Below are 16606 nucleotides of genomic sequence, written 5' to 3'. Positions count from 1 at the left end.
TGTAATATTTTGTTGAACATCAGACATTTTGAATATTATAATATGGAAGTTTTGGAACTCTGAGTTTCCCATATCTCCAGTGTTGCTGCTTGTTTTATTTGTTTTTTGCTTCTTTAGTAACTTTTCTGAACTGGTTTTATAAAGTATATATTCTTTGTCATGTATAGCCACTGATGTCTCAGTTCCATTAGTTTAATAGTCAGCTAGTAATTAAGCAGAGACTTCCTTAAACACCTGGGAGGAAAATCTCCCAGTCTAAAGATGTGCTCTGTTTGTGTTTCATGTTTGTGTCTCCACCAGGCAGTTTACAACTCTGCCTTAGCCTTCACATCCTGCTTACACAGAGTCAGAAAGTCAGCCAGAGGTTAAAACTTAGGGCCTTCTCAGGTCTCTTTTAGGCATGCAGCCAACCATCCTAGGAATGTGCATAGACTTCTCGACTCTCAGGAGCTTTTCAAAGACTTTATTCCCCCAAAGCATTTCATTCCTCAGCCTTTCCTCCCAAGCTTATTGATTCGTCTATTGTTTCCCCTAATTGTTATCCTTTGAGTGAGATGGAGTGATTTTAACATTTGCCTTTAAAAGTTTCTGATAGAATGTTGAAAGCCCTGGTATAGTTCTGAATTAGGGAAAATAAAGGCAAGCCCATTGATCCCTTCCTTTTGGGAGCCAACATACAGGTAAAAAAAAAAATGCAATTCTTTAAAGATAAGGTCTACTGTGCTTCCTCCAGTACTAGGTACCTGTACTATGAATGCCAGCTGTTGTCTCAAGGTCACCACGAAGCCAGGAATGGAAACAGGGTAAGTTAAAATGCCACAAATTTATTTTACTGAGATTCAGCTGCTTTTTCTTAATCAAACATTAAGCTTTGGATTAGTTTCTAGCATTCCTAAAAAGTTGATTTGGGCAGTTTTTGCGGTTAGTTTATTGCTTTTGTGGAGGGACAAATTTTGATGTTCCCTACTGTGCCACTTTTGCTTCTCTACCCTTTCACTTTTAACCTGCTTATGTCTTTATATTTAAGTGGATTTCTTGCAGTCAATATATAGTTTGGTCTCATTTTTAATCCAATATGACAATCTCTGTCCTTTAATTTGTATATCTGGACCATTTAGATTTAAAGTTATTATTGATATAGTTGAATAATGCTACCATGTTTGCAGCTTTTTTCTATTCATTTCACTTGCTCTTTGTTTCTTTTTTTCACATGTTCTTTTATTGCTTTCGGTGGTTTTAACTTAGCATATTATAATATTTCATTTTCTCTCCTCTCAGCATATCAATGTGGGGAAAATTGATATTGAGTTCTCAAATAATAGTAGGAATAAAAGAATAATGTAATGTTAAATAAACATGGGAAAATTAAAATAAAGAATATGTTTAAAAAGTATCATGTAAAATAAATAAAACCAAGTCAAGATGGAAAGAATACAATCAAGAATATCAGTCACCATACCAAAAAAAAAAAAAAAAAAAAACCCAAAATGGACTACATTCCTGCGCCATAAGTACATAAAATTTTTATTTAAAAAAAAGTTTTTTAAAGAGACAATTTAAAAAATAAATGCTTACCCAAACCTTGCGCATCTCCTGTCAAAGAAGCCTGCAACACTGTGGTGCTTCACGTTCAGAAGGGGCACACTGGTATGTTGAAATGAAATGAAGTATTCCACATGTTTAACATCCCTAAAAAATACAGAGCCTGCTATATTGAGTTAAAAAATAAAGCATAATTTGTTTTTGGAAGAGTGTAAACACTCATTGAAGTGGTAAGAAAACATTACAAATAAAGAGGCAGATAGATAATAAACAAATAAAAGCAAAAAGGAAACAATGTCAGTAGGAACACCAAACCTTTGATTAAAAGCACTAAAACAGATAAATATAAATACATTTTCCCTAACTCCCCAACTTGTTAAAAATGTATATTTTGTACATATGCAAAGTATAACTCGTAAAGAAGATACAACAGTAGTTAACCTATATGCACCAAATATAGCTGTTTAGTACATAAAAATAATTTATTAGAAATGCCAGGAGGCTGTGTCCATTTTCTACCCAATAGCATTTTCCTTTCTTATTTATGAGAGGTGCCTGATTTTGCTGCAGGGTACAATGTGCCCAATTAACAGACCATATTTCTCAGGGTTTTTTTTTTTTTTTTTTATCTGCCACAATGATCATGCAAGTAGGACCAGGCTAGTAAAATGTAAGCAGATGTGTTTTTTGGAACTTCTGAAAAGGTATCTTTAGGATCACTGACTATCCCAGAAATGTGCCTTTTGACTGCCTTCATTCTTCCTTCCTGAATAGGACACAATGGTTCCACCAGCCATCTTGAGAAACGCAGATGAACCCATGCTAAGAATGGTGGTGCAAACAGATAGAAGAAGCCTGGTTCTCGTAACTTAGTGGTGCTACCACATCAGCCTGTGATGTTCCATCTCTAAGCATTTTTTAACATAAGGTACTAAACATTCTGTGTTTAAAATATTTTCAAGCCTTGGCAACATAGTGAGATCCAGTCTCTGCCAAAAAATTAAGAATTTGTGAAATTTAGCTGGGCATGGTAACCCATGCCTGTAGTCCCAACTACTCAGGAGGCTGAGGTGGGAGGAGTACTTGAGCCTGGGAGTTCAAGGCTGTAGTGAGCTGAGATCACACTACTGCACTCCAGCCTTGGCAAGAGAGAAATATCCTGTCTCCAGTATATATATATGTGTGTGTGTGTATATATATGTGTGTGTGTATATATATGTGTGTGTGTATATATATGTGTGTGTGTATATATGTGTCTATATGTGTGTGTATGTATATATATCTCCAATCTAGTTTCTTTCTATTGTATGAGCCAAACTTAATCCTCACTAATACAAATTATTAAACATACAAGCAGAGTAAAACACTTCAATGTATTTCTCCAACAAGAGGACAGATGTTATAGTCAAAAAAGTAAGTGAGAATTTTGCGCATCAAGAAACATTATCAAGAAAGAAAAAAGGATGCCTACAAAATGGGAAAATATATTTGTAAATTATGTATCTAATAAGGGTCTAATATTAAGAATATATAAAGAACTCTTGTAAGTCAACAATGAACATGCAAACAACCAAATATTTTTAAAAATGGGCAAATGAGTAGATATTTCCCAAAAGTAGACACACAAATGGCCAACAAGCACATGAAAATATGCTCTACATCATTAGTCGTTAGTTGAAATGCCAGTCAAAACCACAGTGAAATACTACTTTATAAATAGTAGGATGGCTATTACCTTGAAAAAAAAAGCACACACACAGAAAGTAACGAGTGTTAATGATGTGGAGAAATTGCAACCCTTATGCATTGCTGGCAGAAATATAAAATGGTTCAATCACCATGGAAACAGTTTGGTAGTTCTTCAAAAAGTTAAAATAAGAACTATCATATAACCCATCAAATCCACCCTTAGGTATATGCCCAAGACAATTGAAAACAGAAACTTGAACAAATACATATATACAAATGTTTGTAGCAGCACTATTCACAATAGCCAAAAGGTAGAAACAATCCAGAGTTCCCTCAGTAGATGAATGGACAAACAAGTTGTGGTATAGTCACACAATGGAATATTATTTGGCCTAAAAATGATTGAAATACTGGTACATGCTACAGGGTGGATAAGAAGCAAAAACATTATGCTAGGTGAAAAAACCCAGACACAAAATGTCACATGGTATGATTCCATTTATAGGTGGTATATTAGTCCATTCTCACACTGCTATAAGGACATATTCAGTACTGAGTAATTTATAAAGAAAAGAGGTTTGATCAACTCACAGTTCCACAGGGCTTGGAAAGCCTCAGGAAACTTATAATCATGGCAGAAGGGGAAGCAAATATGTTCTTCACCAGGTGGCAGCAAACAGAAGTGCAGAATGAAGAGGGTAGGAAAGTCTCTTTTAAAACCATCAGATCTCATGAGAGCTAACTCACTATCATGAGAATAGGATGAGGGAAACTGTCCAATGATTCAATTGTCTCCATTTGGCTCCTCCCATGACACATGGGGATTATGGGAACTACAATTCAAGATGAGATTTTGGTGGGAACACAGAGCCAAACCATATAATTCCACCCAGCTCCTCCCAAATCTCATATCCTCACAATTCAAAACAATCATGCCCTTCCAACAGTTCCCTAAAGTCTTAACTAATTCCAGCATTAACCCAAAAGTCCAAGTTCAAAGTCTCATCTGAGACATGGCAAGTCCCTTCCACCCATGAGCCTGCAGAATCAAAAGCAAGTTAGTTACTTCCTAGACACAATGTGGGTATGGGCATTGGGTAAACAAACCCATTCCAAATGGGAGGAATTGACCAAAACTAAGCAGATGCAGGCTCCATGCAAGTCCAAAATCCAGTAAGACAGTCATTGAACCTTAAAGTTTCAAAATGATCTTCTTTGACTCTATGTCTCACATCCAAGGTGTGCTGATGCAAGAGATGGGCTTCCATGGCTTTGAGCAGCTCTGCCCTTGTGTCTTTGTGGGGTACAGCTCCCCTCTTGGCTGCTTTCATGGGCTGGCATTGAGTGTCTGTGGCTTTTCCAGGTGCACAATGCAAGCTGTCAGTGGATCTACCATTCTGGGGTCTGGACGATGGTGGCCCCATTCTCACAGCTCCACCAGGCAGTGCCCCAGTGGGGACTCTGTGTGGGGGCTCTGACCCCCCATTTTCCTTCCACACTCCCCTAGCAGAGGTTCTCCATGAGGCCTATACTCCTGCAGCAAACTTCTGCCTGGGCATCCAGGCATTTCTACACATCCTCTGAAATCTTCATAGAGGTTCTTAAACTTCAGTCTTTGACTTCTGTGCACCCAGAGATTCAATATCACATGTAAACTGCCAAGGCTTAAGCTTGCACCCCCTGAAGCCACAGCCTGAGCTGTACATTGGCCCCTTTTAGCCATGGCTAGAGCAACTGGGATGCAGGGCACCAACTGCCAAGGCTGCACACAGCAAGGGGCCTTGGACCTGGTCCAGGAAACCATTTTTCCCTCTTAGGCCTCCAGGCCTGTGATGGGAGGGGCTGCCATGATAGTCTCTGACATGCCCTGGAGATATTTTTCCCATTGTCTTGATGATTAGCATTTGACTTCTCATTATTCATGCAAATTTTTGCTACCAGATTGAATTTCTCCCCAGAAAATTGGTTTTTCTTTTCTGCTGCAACATCAGGCTGCTTCCTCTTGAACACTTCGACACTTAGAAAGTCCTTCTGTCAGATACCCTAAATTCTCTCTCTAAAGTTCAAAGTTCCACAGGTCTCTAGGTCAGAGGCAAAATGCCACCCATCTCTTTGCATATCAAGAGTGACTGGATTAGTCCATTTTCATACTGCTATGAAGAAATACCCAAGACTGGGTAATTTACAAAGAAAAGGGTTTAATTGACTCACAGTTCCACATGGCTAGGGAGACCTCACAGTTATGGCAGAAGGCAAAGGAGGAGCAAAGTCACATCTTACATGCTGTTGGGCAAGAGAGCATGTGCAGGGGAACTGCCCTTTATAAAACCATCAGATCTTGTGAGACTTATTCACTACCATGAGAACAGCATGGGAAAATCCCACCCTCATGATTCAATTAGCTCCCACTGCGTCCCTTCTACAACACATGAGGATTATGGAAGTTAAAATTCAAAATGAGATTTGGGTGAGGACATAGCCAAACCATATCAGTGACCTTTACTCCAGTACCCAACAAGTTCCTCATCTCCATCTGAGACCACCTCAGCCTGGACTTTATTATCCGTATCACTATCAACATTTTGGTTAAAACCATTCAACAAGTCTCTAGGAAGTTCCAAACTTTCCCACATGTTCCTGTCTTCTGAGCCCTCCAAGTCTATAGGAAGTTCAAAACTTTCTCACATTTTTCTGGTCTTCTACTGAGTCCTCCAAACTGTTCCAACCTCTGCTTGTTACCCAGTTCCAAAATTGCTTCCATATGTTCAGATATCTTTACAGCAGTACCCCATTACCTGGTACCAATTTACTGTATTAGTCCGTTCTCATGCTGCTAGGACATATCCGAGACTAGGTAATTTATAAAGGAAAGAGATTTAAGTGACTCACAGTTCTACAGGGCTGAGAAGGCCTCAGGAAACTTACAATCATAGTGGAAGGGGAAGCAAACACGTCCTTCTTCACATGATGGCAGCAAGGAGAAATGTAGAGCAGAGATGGGGAAAATACCCTATATAAAACCATCAGCTCTCATGAGAACTAATTCACTACGATAAAGACAAGATGAGGGGAACCTCCCCCATGATTCAAGTATTTTCACCTGATCCCTCCCATGACATGTGGGGATTATGGGAACTACAATTCAAGATGAGATATGAGTGGGGACATAGCCGAACCATATCAGGTGTAATATTCAAATCTATAGAGACAGAAAGCAAATGGGTTGTGGCCAGGTGCTGGGAGTGTGGGGCAGCCGAGGAGTGACTGCTCACAGGTACATGGTTTTATTAGGGATGATGAAAATGTTTTGAAACTTGTACTAAACATACTAAATGCCATTGAATTGTACATTTTATAAAGTGGTGAATTTTATGCTATATGAATTTCATCTCAATTTTTTAAATAAAAAATAGAGGAATCAAATGTGATTATACATACATATGCGTATGTTGCATCCCTGTGTGTCTATTTATATATATATATATAATCTTACATCTCTAGAGTGGAGAATGTACTTTTTCTAAATCCCTTAAACATTTATAGAAATTTACCATGAAATCCTTGTGTCCAAAAATAAAAAAAGAAATTATGTTGATCAGGACTCAATAATATTAGAAATAATTATTAAAAATAGGACCAAAAGTAATATATATTTAGAAATTAAAAACATGCTCTCAGTTGACCTTGGATCATGGGGGTGATCAGAATAAAGACTGCAGACCAAAGAAAAGCAACCCAAAGGGGAGCACTTCATAACAACATCAGAAATGAAGGAAGTAAAGAAGGACTCAGCTGTAAACTCCAGAAAACAGAAGAAATAAGGAAGAGAGAATTGGTAAAAATAAAAGATGAGGCCAGGCATGGTGGCTCATGCCTGTGATCCTAGCACTTTTAGAGTCCAAGGTTCGAGGATCACTTGAGGCCAGGAATTTGAGAACAGCCTGGGCAATATCGTGAGACCTTATCGTTACAAAAAATTTTAATTTAAAGATAAAATTATTAAAACATAAAATGGAAATAAAAATAAGAGAAGACAGTCACAGGAGAGAGAAAAATGATTATAGATGAAAGCTAAATAAACACCCATGGCATAAATTTCAAAATCTAGATGAAATGAATGATTTCCTAGAAAAAAAATAAGTTATAAAACTTCATACAAATGAAGTGGACATGTTGAATAGAAAACCACCATAGGAGAGACCGAGAATGTGATAGGAAATCTCTCCTTGAATAAGGCACCAAAGCCAGGTAGGATTCATAAACAAATAATTCCAGTGCTATTTAAACTATGTCAACCTACATAAAAAGGGAAAATTTTCCTATTCATTATAACAAGTCAGCAGAACTCTAACACCCAAATTGTATAAAAGAAATATAAGAAATCTATACACTAATTTTACTTCTGAATATAGATGTAAAAATTCTAAATAAAATATTAGTGAAACAAATCAGTAATGTTTCAAAAACTGGTACACTATCAAGCAGGATTTATTCCAAGAATGAAAAAGTGGCTTAATATCAGGAAACAAAGAAAAAAATACACATTATTTTATTAGCACAAGCTGAAAATGCAGTTAACCAAATTCATCAGTTGTTTTTAATGAACACTTCAGGAACTAAGGAAAACTACTTAATAAACATGGCCCACCAAAATTAACATCAAATATTATTTTGAACTACAAAACACTAACATCATTTTAATTAAAACCATTGACTACAGAGGGATACTCATTCTCACCATTATTTAACAATGTCTTGGAAGTTGTAATGAAGGCAATGAAATAAGAACAAGGAATAATTTCAATAAACATTGTAATATGGTTTGGCTGTGTCCCCACCCAAATCTCATCTTGAATTGTAGCTCTCATAATTCCCACGTGTTATGGGAGGGACCCAGTGGGAGATAATGGAATTGTGGGGTGGTTTCCCCCATACTGTTCTCATGGAAATAAGTCTCATGAGAGCTGATGGTTTTATAAGGGGAAACCCCTCTTATTTGGTTCTCATTCTTCTCTTGTCTGTCACCATGTGAGATGTGCCTTTCACCTTCTGCCATGATTGTGAGGTCTCCCCAGCTATGTGGAACAGTGGGTCCGTTAAACCTATTTCTTTTGTAAATTGCCCGGTCTTGGGTATGTCTTTATCAGCAGCACGAAAATGGACTAATATATGTTGGAGGCAGAGGTAAAATAACCTCTGCTCAGAATGATACAATTATGTATAGAAAACCAAGAACCTATTAAGGAGGTAACACTGTAGAGACAGAGAGTAAATCAGTGCTTGTCTATACTGGAGTTGGGAATCAGGAAATGAAAACTGGATTGGAGTGATGTTTGTGTAAATCTGTAAATTTACTGAAAGTTATGAACTGTACATTTTAAATGAGTACATTTTTTGGTAGGTAAATTAGGCCTCAATAAAGTTATTATAAAAAAATCTTCTAGGTGGAATAAGAAAATTTAACATGGATGAATATGATATTAAATAAAGCAACTCTTTTGCTTAAAAAATTTCAAAAATTTAGGAAGAAAAGTATGGAAACTATAAAGAAAATTAATAAGCCTTATTGAAAGGCATAAAGCAAGAACTGAACTAATAGAAAACAACCATGTTCTTGAATTGGAAGACTGAATAGCATCAAGATGCCAATTGTCCTAAAATTAATATTAAAACTCAGTGCAATTCTAACTAGAATCCCAACAGCATTTTTCTCTCCATTGGATAAGATGATCTTAAAGTTTATGGGGAAAAACAAATACCGAGGATGGCAAATGAAAGTTGTAAAACAGATCAATAACAATGAGAAGATTTGCCTAACTAGGAACCAAAGCATAGGATAAAACCATAGTCATTGAGACAATATGGCCTTAATGTACGAATAGACAAATGGGTCAATGAAAGAGAATGAAACAGCAAGTAAGATACTAATATACATATATACATATATGTGTGTGTGTGTGTGTGTGTGTGTGCATGTATACACAGATGTAGAATTTTTCACACGTGACGGAGATCGTTGTTCAATTTTGTGGGAAAATGGGAAATTGTTTAATGAACAGTACTGGGACAACTGGCTGTCCATTTGCAAAACGATTACATTGGACTCTCATACCATATACAAAATTAAATTCCAAATACACTAATGACTTAAACATAAAAAGCAAAATAATGGAAATCCTGGAAGAAAAATCTGTAAGATTACATGACCACCTTAGAGGGCAAGAAAGAACTTCTTAATCAATACTGGAAACCAAGAGGTTAATTTAAAAAAAAAGGTATTGGAATGAGAGAGTTCCCTGACCCACTTGCAGGAGGTGCAACAGGGGTGTGGCTCATCTGTTCAGCTGCTGCCGCTACTCAGACTCCTTATAGGAGGAGGAGCATGCAGATGGGCAGGTGCAGGAGCCAGGGTGAGTGCTTTTGGGCTTCAGTGCCAGGGTGGCATCTAGGGATGTTTGCCTAGACATGTGGAGTGACTCTCAAAGCCCCAGTGGGCATGCTACAGTGCTCTTTTAACCCTACCATCTGCAGACAGCTTAAGTGTTAACCAGCTCAGTGCCCTCTCAGTCACACATGCACTTGATCAGGTCACACATGCACTTGAAGGATGGTAAATGTGGGGATTTTACTGGATGATGGAGGTGGCTCTCAGTGGGATGGATAGGAAGCTGGAGAGGGGATGAAGTGGGAAGTTGATCTTTCCCTGGCGTCTGGCCATCCAGTGGCTGATCTTCTCTCCGACGGTCCCCAGCTGAACTCTGGATGTTCAGATGCTCCTTCTCTTCTCTTCTTCTCTGCCTCGCTGTTCTGCCACTCTTCTGCTCTTCTTTTCATCTGCTCTTGGAGTCCAGGGTTTAGGGCTTATATGGCTACTGGATAGGGGGACATGGCAGGCCAAAAGGCAACTTTTGGGCATGAAAACAGGACTGCCTGTTCCCATTTAGGGCCTTGGGTTTCCAGGCTTCAGGGTAGGGCCTTTGTTGGGGAGCCACCCTCTTCTACCCAGTATTTCCCTGTCACCTGTCCATATCATTTCTCCCCTCTGAAGAGGCACATCTAACTGCCCTTAGAATATGAACGATGACCAGTCTTAGCTACTTCCTGCTGACAAGGGCATTGTTTGGAGAAAATGACTGTCAGAGTCCTCCCAGAAGTCTATGTAAGGATCCCTAGCAAAAGGAAGCCATTGTCCGAGGCTCCAGTTGCCTGACCATTTGGAGTTTTGATGGCCTTTAGGTGAGAGAGGATAAAAACAAGTTTCATAAGGTTAAGTATACATGGGTTAAACATGTGTACTATACAAGGAAAAAATCTAGTGCCAAAGATTACAGAAATAATAAATGAAATATACTAACAACATTGTACCCCAATCTGTCTCACCCTGGTGAAAGAAATTAAACCTTGTATGGGAGCAGTTAAACTTTATGAGAAAGCTAACTATTCTCACTACATCTGTAGCAGTTAACAGGTGCACCCTGGGAATTCTGGGGTTTATGGGCTTGCATGGTGTCCATTAAAGCTTCTGCCTCTTTCCTCTTAGAGAGGTGTCTCCCTACCTCCATTGTGAAAAACCGAGGTGACCACTTTCAGGAGGTCCTCTAAAGTACTATTTGGTTTCAGGGCCCATTTCTGCAACTTCCTTTTAATATCAAGAAATATATCCTTTAGGATTAGTTGTCCCTCGATGGAATTAGGAGATAGAGAGGTATGCTTTACCAAGGCCCTATTACCTTCTCCAAGAAGGCAGTGGGATTTTCATCAAATCCATGGTCTATCATGAATAGCTTGTTATAATTGAAAGTTTTGGTCCTAGTCCTATTTAAGCCCTCCATTATGCACACCTGAAAGTATCTCCTCTTTCAATCTCCCATCTCATCACTGGCATCCCAACCAGGGTCAGTCACTGGTACTGCTCCTCTTCCAGTTGTATAAAGTTTGCCTCATTCGCTGAGCTATATGTGATGCAAAGCTCATTCCCAAATCTCTCTGCTGCTTGCAGAGCAGCCGGCTTCTCAGTGTCCATCAGGGTCTGATTCTAAAGTAACACATGTGTCTCCAGGAGAGTTCAAATATTTGGGTGAAATTGTGGAAAGCCTCTATATGTCTGTCAGGGTCATCTGAAAACTTGCCAAGATCCTCCTTAATTTGCTTTAAGTCCTGTAGAGAGAAGGGGACCTGGACCTTACTGGGGTCAAATTCACCAGGCATCTGCTGGAGGGGCAAGAGTGAGACTGGGGCTTGTCTGGGGTGAGGATTTGTAGGAGGGGGTAAGTGAGAGACTGAAGCTGGATAGCGAGATAAGGGTGGACCCAGAGGAGCAGGGTTGGAGGGAGCTGGCTCCTCTGCTGGGGGCACCTCTGGGATTCATTTCTTTAGTTCCCTAGGATTGTTTCTTGCAGCCTCTCCTGAGATGGCAAACAGGAGGTCTGGATCAATCCTACAGTGTTGGCAAAGGTCTGGATTACCCTGCAAGGTAAAGAAAGCCTGCACATATGGGGCCTCAGACCATCTGTCCTCACATCTACAGAAAAGGTCCAACTGCTGGACGGTATTGAAATGAATAGTTCCTTCCTGAGGCCAAGCCAATCCTTCATAATTTGGCCAAACGTTTGTGCAGAGGGCTATGAGGTATTTTTCTTCCAGACTCTGAGGGTCAAAGCAGTCCCAGTGGTTCAGGATGCACTCCAGAGGAGTGTAAGTTGGGGGTGGTGAAAAGAGCTAGTTGCCTATTCTGAAAGACAGGGAAATAGAGGCATCCCTCATTTCCTTTTTTGCTTCCAATGAAAACTTAGGATGTGATAGAGGGAAAGCAGGGCATTCCCCCTTTCCCTTCTGTCTTCTTATCCTTGAGTTCTGGCAACCTTAGACAGATGCCACCCATGGGTGCTATTGTGGTCTGCACCTGTGAAGCAGGGAGGGCCTAGAGAACAGGAATTATCCATCCTCATCTATGTCTCTATCCCCTCTACTGTCAGCAACCTTTGGGTTCCCTGGGTTGCCTATGCCATGGACCATGGCCTCCTTCCATGAAGCAGGGCTTTAGTCAACAGGAATTTGCCCCTGCCCATTTACACTGTGCCTATTACCTGGCTTTGGAGCCCTCAGACCTGGTTTTCCTTTCTAGGGCCTCAGCCTGAAGCTTGGAACTGAGTTTGAGACCAAAAAAAAAAAAAAAAAAAAAAAGGTATTTCAGGGGCTGCCTGTATCTGTTTGGATTAAGTCTCAAAAGGGCCCTGCCAGATTTTCAGTTATCAGCCAGCAGGGGTCGCTTCTCCGTTGTTTTCGCTAGCGTAAGCAGAGGGCTGGGGTAGGAAAAGAATCGTCTTGCACAGAAAAGGGGGAAAAAAAAGCTTAAGGGGCAAAAGGCAGGTGCGGGGGGGGGCATGCTGGGGGAAGAACCTCTTGCTCTGTGAAAATGGGTTCCTTTAATTATTGTATCTTTCCCCCAGTTCAGACCAGTGAGGATCCTTCAGCCACTGGGGCTCTGCTGGCCGGGGAAAGGCTCTGCTGGCACAGCAATGGCGAGCAGGGGATGCCAGGCAGCCAGCTGGCTGTGCAGGGTTCCAGCAGCAGCCATAGTTTTCTCCCACCTCTCATGGCCATTGAGTGCAGCTTGTGTATGCTATGGACATGCCCAGGCGCTGGAGACCAGACGGGAGCGGGTAAGAAGGGAAGCCATTGTGCCAGGCCCCTGCAGCCACTGAGGTGGGGTTTGGGGTCGCACCAAACGGAAACCACATTGTTCTGAATTGTGCCTCTGATGGCTAGGCCAAATGCTCATTCTATTTAACATCATTGCTGCAGTCTGTAGCAAAACCCTTAACATTATAAAAGAAGAGATAGAGCCACTTCAAACCATGAAAGGAGAAGAGATATCACAGTAAAGTCTGCAGGTTGGCCAACAGAGTTCAGTCTTTGGGCTTTCCAGCAACAAAAGATGCCTTCAGTTGCCCCAGGGTTTTAGTCCAGTCTCCAGCAACAGCTAGACCTCCATGTAGGGAAACAGCCAGTAATTTTTTTACTTGCGGGAAAGAGAGATGTGACAGTTCTGCATCTGTATTCCCCCTTGTGGATCCTGGGTGAGACTCCAGATGAGATGGGAGAGTTCCCTGACCCCCTCACAGGATATGTCACAGGGGTGTGGCTAGTCTGTTCAGCCTCCACCACTGCTCAAACACCTTATGACGGGGGGAACATGCAAATGGGCAGGTGCAGGTGCCAGGGCCAGCGCTTTTGGGCTTCGACCCCATGGTGGCATCTAGGGGTGTGTGCTTGTTACTCCTGAAGTCCCAGTGAGTGTGCTCCAGTGCTCTTTTAGCTCTGCTGTCTGTCAGGCCAGGCTAAGCCATCATATCCCCTGTGACCTGTACTTATACATCCGGATGGTCTGAAGCAACCAAAGAACCACAAAAGAAGTGAAAATAGGCAATTCCTGCCTTAACTGATGACATTCCACCATTGTGGTTTGTTCCTGCCCCACCCTAACTGATCAATTGACCTCATGATATTCCTTCTCCTAGACAATAAGTCTTATGATCTCCCCATCCTGCACCTTGTGACCCCAGTCCCTGCTTGCAAGAGATAACCACCTTTAACTGTAATTTTCCATTACCTACCCAAATCCTATAAAACTGCCCCACCTCATCTCCCTTTGCTGACTCCTTTTTCAGACTCAGTCTGCCTGCACCCAGGTGATTAAAAAGTTTTGTTGCTCACACAAAGCCTGTTTGGTGGTCTCTTCACATGGACTCACGTAATACTTGTTGCTGAAAATCCCAGGACGGGGGACCTCCCTAGGGAGATCAATCCCCTGTCCTCGCCCTCACTCTGTGAGGAGATCCACCTATGATCTCAGGTCCTCAGACCAGCCCGAGGAACATCTCACCAATTTTAAGATGGGTAAGCGGCCTCTTTTTATTCTCTTCTCCGACCTCTCTTGCTATCCCTCCACCTTTCAATCTCTCCCTTCCCTAATTTTGGTTCCTTTCCCTTTCTGGTAGAGACAGAGGAAACATGTTTTATCCATGAACTCAAAACTCTGGTGCCAGTCATCATCTCGGGAAGACAGCCTTCCCTTGGTGTCTAATCACTGCAGGGACGCCTGCCTGATTATTCACCCACATTCCAGAGGTATCTGATCACAGCGGGTATGCCTGCCTTGATCCTTCACCTTGGTGGCAAGTACCACCTCCCCTCTCTCCCTGTGTCTGCCCTCTCTTTTCTCTAAATTTACCTTTTTTCTCTGGGCAACCTTCCAGCCTCCATTCCTTCTTCTCCTCCCTTAGCCTGTGTTCTAAAAAACTTCAAACCTCTTCAACTCCCACCTGACCTAAAACCTAAGCATCTTATTTTCTTCTGCAACACCGCTTGGCCCCAATACAAACTTGATAACGGCTCTAAATGGCCAGAAAATGGCATTTTTGATTTCTCCATCCTATAAGACCTAGATAATTTTGGTCGAAACATAGGCAAATGGTATGAGGTGCCTTACATTCAGGCATTTTTCACACTTTGTTCCCTCCCTAGTCTCTGTTCCCAGTGCGACTCGTCCCATATCTTCCTTCTTTCCCTCCTACCTGTCCCTTCAGTCCCAACCCCAGGCGTTGCTGAGTCTTTTGAATCTTCCTTTTCTACTGACCCATTTGACCTATCCCCTTCTCCCCATACTGCTCCTCCTCATGTCGCTCCCCACCAGGCTGAATCAGGCTCCAACTCTTCTTCAGCCTCTGCTCCCTGACCCTACAACCCTTCTCTCACCTCCCCTCTCCATACCCAGTCTGGCTTACAGTTTCATTCCGTGACTAGCTCTCTCCCACCTGCCCAACAATTTCCTCCTAGAGAGGTGGCTGGAGCTGAAGGCATAGTCAGGGTACATGTGCCTTCTTCTCTATCAGACCTTTCCCAAATCAGCCAGAATTTAGGCTCTTTCTCATCAGACCACACGAAATATATACAGGAATTCCAATATCTGACTCTGCCCTATGATTTAACCTGGAGTAACTTAAATGTCATCCTAACTTTTACCCTCTCCCCAGATGAACAGGAAATAATTTTTTCTCTAGCCCAATCTCACACTGACAACTGCCAGCTTCATGAGCCAGGCCTCCAGGAAGATATTAGAGCATTTCCCCTCAAGGATCCACAATGGAACTATCAGGCACATTCCCCAGGTATGGCTGGGCGAGATTACATGATTTCCTGCCTAGTTGAAGGGCTTAAAAAGGCAGCATACAAATCTGTTAATTATGGCAAACTTAAAGAAACTACCCAAGGATAAGATGAAAACCCAGCCCAGCTCATGGTTCATTTGGCAGCAACCCTGAGATGCTTTACAGCCTTGGACCCAGAAGGGCCAGAAGGTCATCTTATTCTCAATATGCATTTTATCACTCAGTCTGCTCCTGACATTAGAAAGAAACTCCAAAAGATAGATTCTGGACCTCAAACCCCACAACAGGATTTAATTAACCTTGCCTTCAAGGTGTATAATAATAGAAAAGAGGCAGCCAAGTGGCAACATATTTCTGAGTTGCAATTATTTGCCTCTTCTGTGAGAGAAACCCCAGCCACATCTCCAGCACACAAGAACTTCAAAACACCTAAACCACAGCAGCCAGGTGTTCATCCAGGACCTCCTCCCTCAGGGTCTTGCTTCAAGTGCTGGAAATCTGGCCACTGGGCCAAGGAATGCCTACAGCCCGGATTCCTCCTAAGCCATGTCCCATCTGTGCAGGACCCCACTGGAAATCAGACTGTCCAACTCACCTGGCAGCTACTCCCAGAGCGCCTGGAGCTCTGGACCAAGGCTCTCTGACTGACTCTTTCCCAGATCTTCTCGGCTTAGCAGCTGAAGACTGATGCTGCCTGATCGCCTCAGAGGCCCCCTGGACCATCATAGATACTGAGCTTCGGGTAACTCTCATAGTGGAGGGTAAGTCCATCCCCTTTTTAATCGATACAGGGTTACCCACTCCACATTACCTTCTTTTCAAGGGCCTGTTTCTCTTGCCCCCATAACTGTTGTGGGTATTAATGGCCAGGCTTCTAAACCTCTTAAAACTCCCCAACTTTGGTGCCAATTTGGACAACATTCTTTTATGCACTCCTTTTTAGTTATCCCCACCTGCCCAGTTCCCTTATTAGGTTGAGACATTTTAACAAAATTTTCCACTACCCTGACTATTCCTGGACTACAGCCACATCTCATTGCCTCTATTCTTCCCAACCCAAAGCCTCCTTCATGTCTTCCTCTTATATTCCCCCACCTTAATCCACAAGTATGGGACACCTCTACTCCCTCCCTGGCAACTGAACTGATCACACGCCCATTACTATACCATTAAAACCTAATTACCCTTACCCCGCTCAATGCCAG

The 16606-nt window shown here is 41.7% G+C and overlaps 1 long non-coding RNA gene across 6 annotated transcripts in view; it reads left to right on the top strand.

The window, feature by feature from the left end:
* LOC105470239 (uncharacterized) overlaps positions 1 to 16606 on the top strand; it is a 51685-nt gene that overhangs the window by 28099 nt on the left and 6980 nt on the right. For 3 of the 6 annotated variants that reach the window (XR_011620295.1, XR_011620292.1, XR_980390.3), the window contains 2 exons: positions 734 to 803; positions 2317 to 12555. This is a non-coding gene — a long non-coding RNA (uncharacterized lncRNA). Of the gene's footprint in view, positions 1 to 733; positions 804 to 2316; positions 12556 to 16606 lie in introns of those variants that run through there. The other 3 variants (XR_011620296.1, XR_011620293.1, XR_011620294.1) reach the window with 3 other exon arrangements.

The sequence above is a fragment of the Macaca nemestrina genome, chromosome 2 (genome assembly GCF_043159975.1).
Source record: "Macaca nemestrina isolate mMacNem1 chromosome 2, mMacNem.hap1, whole genome shotgun sequence".
In the NCBI taxonomy this organism is placed as follows: domain Eukaryota; kingdom Metazoa; phylum Chordata; class Mammalia; order Primates; family Cercopithecidae; genus Macaca; species Macaca nemestrina.
This window is presented reverse-complemented; position numbering and strand designations above follow the sequence as displayed.